The sequence below is a fragment of the Portunus trituberculatus genome, chromosome 31, assembly GCF_017591435.1.
Source record: "Portunus trituberculatus isolate SZX2019 chromosome 31, ASM1759143v1, whole genome shotgun sequence".
NCBI classification, from domain to species: Eukaryota; Metazoa; Arthropoda; class Malacostraca; order Decapoda; family Portunidae; genus Portunus; species Portunus trituberculatus.
In genome coordinates, this window is record NC_059285.1 from 15,751,278 (window position 1) to 15,756,277 (window position 5,000).

The 5,000-nt window shown below is 36.9% G+C and overlaps 2 protein-coding genes across 3 annotated transcripts in view; one reads left to right on the top strand and one right to left on the bottom strand.

The window, feature by feature from the left end:
- Nucleotides 1–5,000, top strand: part of LOC123511677 (tRNA-uridine aminocarboxypropyltransferase 1-like) — a 315,860-nt gene that overhangs the window by 135,280 nt on the left and 175,580 nt on the right. The window lies entirely within an intron of this gene.
- Nucleotides 1–5,000, bottom strand: part of LOC123511676 (growth hormone secretagogue receptor type 1-like) — a 255,958-nt gene that overhangs the window by 122,124 nt on the left and 128,834 nt on the right. Inside the window, exon 1 of one of the 2 annotated variants that reach the window (XM_045267729.1) lies at nucleotides 1–246. This exon is cut by the window's left edge and continues 853 nt beyond it. The exons of the other annotated variant lie outside the window; for it this stretch is intronic. The gene's annotated coding sequence lies outside the window, so the exon portion shown is untranslated. Of the gene's footprint in view, nucleotides 247–5,000 lie in introns of those variants that run through there. 2 annotated transcript variants of the gene reach the window in all.

Consider the following 5,000-nt stretch of genomic DNA (forward strand, 5'->3'; position numbering starts at 1 on the left):
CCAGCAAGTTGGATTCACGCGTACGTCACGAGAAGAGCAGCACCACAGTCACGGCAAATAGTTTTATCACGTGCATTGTTCTTTCTCCACTACTATAACCGTCTTGCCTCAGCCGTAAGCCCTCCAATGTGTTGCTGTCACCTCACAAACCCTGAGAAATGAAAGGCTCCAGGATCAGAGGATGAAAGACTGAAGCAACACGATAAACACAGTGAAATTGAGAGCGACAAGAGAGACTTCTGGTCACAACTGTACTAAGAGAAGGAATGGATAAGAAGTTGATAGGAATGTAAATAAGAAAAGGGCGTTGTATAAAGTGGAAAAACTGCAAGAAGACATGAAGGACAAAGGAATGAGTGGAGGAGTGGAGGTGGTAGGGCGGGAACAAGATGAAGATGAGGTAGAAAGGCGGCATTAGGGACGACACGAGAGACGAAGGAATAATGGAAAGAACGGCACTAGACAGGAACACCAGGAAAGGCTCTTTAACCCCTTGAGTACGATGACGCGTTTTCATATTACCTCTGCTTACTGTTTAGTCGTTTTATACACCTTCAAAAACTCACGTGGGGGATTAAAATAGTAAAGACTGTGGCCATTAATCTTCTGACCTCCGTAGACTGTTCCTGATGTCAATAAAATGGTCTTATCTTACACAAATCTCAAGGTAAAAATGTGTCCCAGTACTGAAGGGGTTAAAGGCAGCCACAACGAGTATGGAGAAGCTGAGAAGGAGACAGTTGAAAGAGAGGAACCAGTGTTAGGCTTCACTCACAAGAAAGAAGTAGAATAGAATGGATAAGGACAGAGAAAGCAACTAAATGAGTGAGTAAGTGTTAGGTCCGTATTCAGAAACGCTTTTCTCTCACCACGACTATTGTCAAAGGCCACAGAGATGTTTAGCTTGGGGTTTTTAAGAGTGGTCGACCTGTTAATAATGTAGGAATCTTGATATGTCACTAGAACCGTAAAAAACACCCTTAAAATCCCTGTGTCACTTTTAACTAGAGCCCTTTGAAATAGTGGAAATGAGGCGAAGAAATATTTCAGAACACGCTTCATAGACTAACTCAGAAGAAAGTCAGAGCAGGAATGAAGGGACGGGTGCTATTCTGACTCAGGGAATGGTGGGAAGAGAAGAAGGGAAAGGTGAAGGTAATTGAAGAGAATGAGGATTGGTATGGACTTATTCAAGGCAAGAAAAAAAAACAGGTAGATAGACATCGGGATTAATTAGAGGGATGAACGGCCTCTGAAACTAAAAGAGGGACTAATGAGAGAGATGGACGGACGTGAAAGTAGAAGGGAGGAGATCTTTTCAGAGGAACGGGGCGTCACAAAAAGTAGGAAATGGAGGTTGATTAGAAGAATGGAGAGGGACACAGGAATAAAACGAGTAGAGGTTGATGAGAGAGAGAGAGAGAGAGAGAGAGAGAGAGAGAGAGAGAGTAAACATATCAGTAGACATAAAAATACTAGAGAATAAAACCTGACTAGAAAGAAAGAGAAAAGAGAAAAAAAGGAAGAAAATGAATAGAAGAGAAAGTAAAAAATATAAATTACAGGAACAAATGTGGAAGACTGTAGAAAGTAATTAAAGAAAAAGGATAAATACACGCACTGAGGAGAAATAAAAAGGGCAGTAGCTGAAAAAAAAGAAAAAAAAAAAAAGAGAAGAATCCGTACCCTTGACAGCTTTGTTCTCTAATTAAAGTTATCTAAGAGATGGTTAAATGAGTTCTGACATGTAGGATCTGTTTTTCATGTACTATATTAATTTTTGTCTTTCTGTTTCTTTTCCTGAGTAAGAAATCAAATCACCAAATAGTAAACATAATGAATATGAAAACGCGTCCTGGTACTGAAGAGGTTAATTAAGGTGGTGATTCAGATGGTTAGGTTGTTTGTTGAGGTGACTTTAAAGCACTTCATTTACGTAACTTCAGGCTTTCTTTCGTGTTGTCCTTTAACATAGTGACTCCTCCTTCAGAGGGTCTTTATTTTCCTTCTATTGTCATCACCTTCTCCTGCACCGTTGTCCACTAATAAAAAGGTTGAAATTGGGACGAGGTTGTTTCCCTAAGTTTGTCCTTATTCTTTATTATTTTAACGCACATTTCACATTTCTACTCATTTACTGCAGGTTTGAATGATTTACTGTTTCTTTATTGATGTTGCGTTATTGTTAATGTTTTTTTTCCTGACTTATTGATGTTACGCTATTTTTTTTTTTTTTTTTTGTTATTTATTGATGTTGACGTTATTGTTAGTTTTTCTTTTCACCTACTGATGTTACGCTCTTGTTTGATGTTTACTTATTGGAGTTACGCTATTGTTGTTTTGTTTATATTCACCTGTTGATGTTACGATGTTGTTACGAGCTAGCCTTTTTACCTATTTATGTTATTCCTAGCAAAGCCACAACTACATTCACAATTTAAATACCTGGTTTCTTATTTGGTTATATTGTTTGTGTTTTTCTTACCATTCCGTGTTATGTCATGCTATACTTAAATCACCACCAGGCTCTTGTGAATAGCTGGGTTTTCATATTGTTATTATTACTTGTAGTAGTAGTAGTAGTAGTAGTAGTAGTAGTAGTAGTAGTAGCAAAAGTAGTAGTAGTAATAGTAGTAGTAGTAGTAGTAGTAGTAGTAAAAGTAGTAGTAGTAGTAGTAGTAGTAGTAGTAGTAGTAGTAGTAGTGGTATTGTTATTATTATCATTATTGTTATTATTAGTTTTATTGTTATTATTGCTATTTTACTTTTTATTCATTTCTTTTATTATTACTACTACCATTTCTATTGATTCATTTTCTTTTCTTTACATCAATGAGCCTTTCCGTACTTTACTGAATTATCCTTACATTTTTTTCCTCTCTCTTTCTTTTTCTTTCACTATTTCCTCTTTGCTATCTTAAACTCACGACCATCTTCCTTAGAAAATAAAAAAAACTAATAAAAAATAGAAACAAATCTCAAAACCAGCTGATCACTTAAACTTCACACATTTTTACCGTCTTACGTTTCGTGAATCTTGTTGAACTAAACTAACAAAACCAAAAACCCTTCAGAGATTCACCAACTTCTACGAACTTGTTATTTGTCGAGATAGGATATCGAATCGTTTAGAGAATACGGGTGTTACGCAAGGGAAGAGTACAGGAGGAGGAGGAGGAGGAGGAGGAGGAGGAGGAGGAGGAGGAGGAGGAGGAGGAGGAGGAGGAGGAGGAGGAGGAGGAGGAGGAGGAGGAGGAGGAGGAGGAGGAGGAGAATAGAAGAAGGAAAGTACCTCAATTTGGATAGAAAGAGTAGGAATTTTTATGGTGAGAAGAGGAAGGCGAAGATTAATCTGTGTAGAGAGAGAGAGAGAGAGAGAGAGAGAGAGAGAGAGAGAGAGAGTAATGGGGTGTAATAACAGTTAAAGATAGGGAGTTAGTGAAGGCAGAAAGAAACGGAAAGAACTGTGAAAAGGAAGCAAAATGAGTGTGAGGTTTGAAAGATAAGTGTGAAAAATAGACGAGAGGGAAAATAAAGAGAATAATTTGAAAAGGAAACATATACAGAAGAAGGAAAAACAAAACTAGGATGTGAGAGAAGACAAGTATGTGAAAGGAGAACAAAGGAAACAACACTATGAGAAGGAAACAAGAGGAAAAAGTAGAGTATAAGAGGAAACAGAAGGGAAAACAGTATGATATGAAAACAAAGAGGGAAAAATTATATACAAGAGAGAGAGAGAAAAAAAAAAAAAAGAGAGAGAGAGAGAGAGGAAAAGTAAGACAACTATGGATGGAATTCTATTAACGTACAAAAGATGAATGAAAAAAAGGAAAAAAAAAAAAACAATTCAGGGGAAAAAACAGACCAAGGGGCTTTATAGCTTTGGCAAGGAAGGGGAAAAAAATTAAATGACTTATTACAGAATTGAGAGAGAGAAGTGGCACGTGGGAATAAAGAAAGAGACATAGGAAGAAAGGAAACGGAGAGGGAAATTAATGTGAACAACTGAGAAAGTGGAGGAAATATTTTAGGAGCGACGAAAAGGAAAATGAAGAGAAATGGGAATATAGATGTAGGGAAAGAGGAAGAAGCGGAGAAAGAAAGAAAATGGGAAGGGAGAGAAATATAGGAAGAAAATAAAAGATAGCCGAAAAATAAGTAAGAAAGAAACAAAGACGATTAAGAAAATAGACAAAGAAAGGAAAAAAAATGGAGAGAGAAACAAAAAAGAATAATTAAGAGAAATGGGGAAAAAATGGAAGGAAAGAGGAAGAGGTAAAGAAAGAAAGAAAATGGATAGGAAAAAAATATAGGAAGAAAATGAAAAAAATGAAACAAAACAGAAAACGGAAAAAAGTAGACAAAAATGATTGAGAAATAGAAAAATGGAAGGAAAGAGGAAGAAATGAAGAAAGAAAGAAAAATGGGAGAAAAAAAATATAGAAAGAAAATGAAAAATGAAACAAAACAACAGAAAACCGAAAAAAGACAAACAAATGAAGGAAATGAACAAAGAAAAGGAAAGAAAGAAAACGGAGAGAAGGATCAAGAAGTAGAGGAGGAAAATAAGTGCAAAGGAAAAAAAAGAACAAAGGAAAGAAAATAGAGGTGATAAGAACAACGAAGTGAGACAAAGACGAAGGAAAGAAAGGAAAGGAAAAAAACAGAGATAATGAAGGGATAAAGGGGGAAAAAAAGGAAGGGAAACAGTGGAAAGGGATGCATAGAGACAAAGAAGTAGGTAGAGAGTGTAAAGACAGAGACAAAAGGGAAATAAGAGAAGGAGATAAAGGAACAAAGGAAGGAATATGAAGCTGCAATGAAGACAAAGGGAGGAGGAGGAGGAGGAGGAGGAGGAGGAGGAGGAGGAGGAGGAGGAGGAGGACGACATACTCTGAGATGAAGGAAACTGAGGAAGGAGGGAAAAAAAGAGGAAAAAATAAGACGCAAGGATCTTTAATCACCAACGGACGAGGGAGAGAGGCATTCATTACTCT